Source organism: Arachis duranensis, chromosome 4 (assembly GCF_000817695.3).
Source record: "Arachis duranensis cultivar V14167 chromosome 4, aradu.V14167.gnm2.J7QH, whole genome shotgun sequence".
NCBI lineage: Eukaryota > Viridiplantae > Streptophyta > Magnoliopsida > Fabales > Fabaceae > Arachis > Arachis duranensis.
The window spans coordinates 49427168-49428227 of record NC_029775.3 but is presented as its reverse complement, the minus strand read 5'-3'; positions in this window follow the sequence as shown (position 1 = coordinate 49428227).

Below are 1060 nucleotides of genomic sequence, written 5' to 3'. Positions count from 1 at the left end.
TATTGAGGTACAACCTGCCTTGTTCTCATTACAATTGGCAGACAAGTCATTAAGACAAGCTTATGGAATAGTGGATGACGTGTTAGTAAAGGTTGAAGGCCTTTACATCCCTGCTGATTTCATAATCTTAGACACTAGGAAGGAAGAGGATGAATCCATCATCCTTGGAAGACCTTTCCTAGCCACAGCAGAAGCTGTGATAGATGTCAACAGAGGTGAATTAGTCCTTCAATGTGTTTTATTAGGTACATGATCATGTGGAGTCACGAAAAAATCATAAAAATTAAAAACAGAATCAAAAACAACAGAAGAAAAATCGCACCCTGGAGGAAGCACAGGCTGGCGTTCAACGCCAGTAAGAAGCATCTGGCTGGCCTTCAACGCCAGAACAGAGCATGAATCTGGCACTGAACGCCAGAAACAAGCAACATTCTGACGCTGAACGCCAGAAATGTGCCTAGAGAAGAAAAGCTGGCGCTGAACGCCAGTAATAAGCATGAAACTGGCGTTCAACGCCAGAAACATGTTACATGTGGGCGTTGAATGCCCAGAATGTGCACCACTCAGCGTTTAAACACCAGAATGGTGTGCAAAGGCATTTTACATGCCTATTTGGTGCAGGGATGGAATTCCTTGACACCTCAGAATCTGTGGACCCCACAGGATCCCCACCTACTATATTCCCACCCTACCTCCTAATCCTATTTTGTGATAAGTATTCCCCATATCACACTTCCCAACACTCTTATATTCCCACCCTACCTCCTAATCCTATTTTGTGATAAGTATTCCCCATATCACACTTCCCAACACTCTTCACCAATCACCTCAATCCCTCTTCCCAATCACCCCTTCACCACTCACATCCATCCACTCTTCCCCATAAACCCCACCTACTACCTTCAAAAATTCAAAACCATTTTCCCACCCATTCCCACCCTAAATGGCCGAACCTACATCTCTCCCTCTCTACCATATTCTCTTCTTCTTCTTCTTCTCTTCTTTCTTCTATTGCTCGAGGACGAGCAATATTTTAAGTTTGGTGTGGTAAAAGCATAAG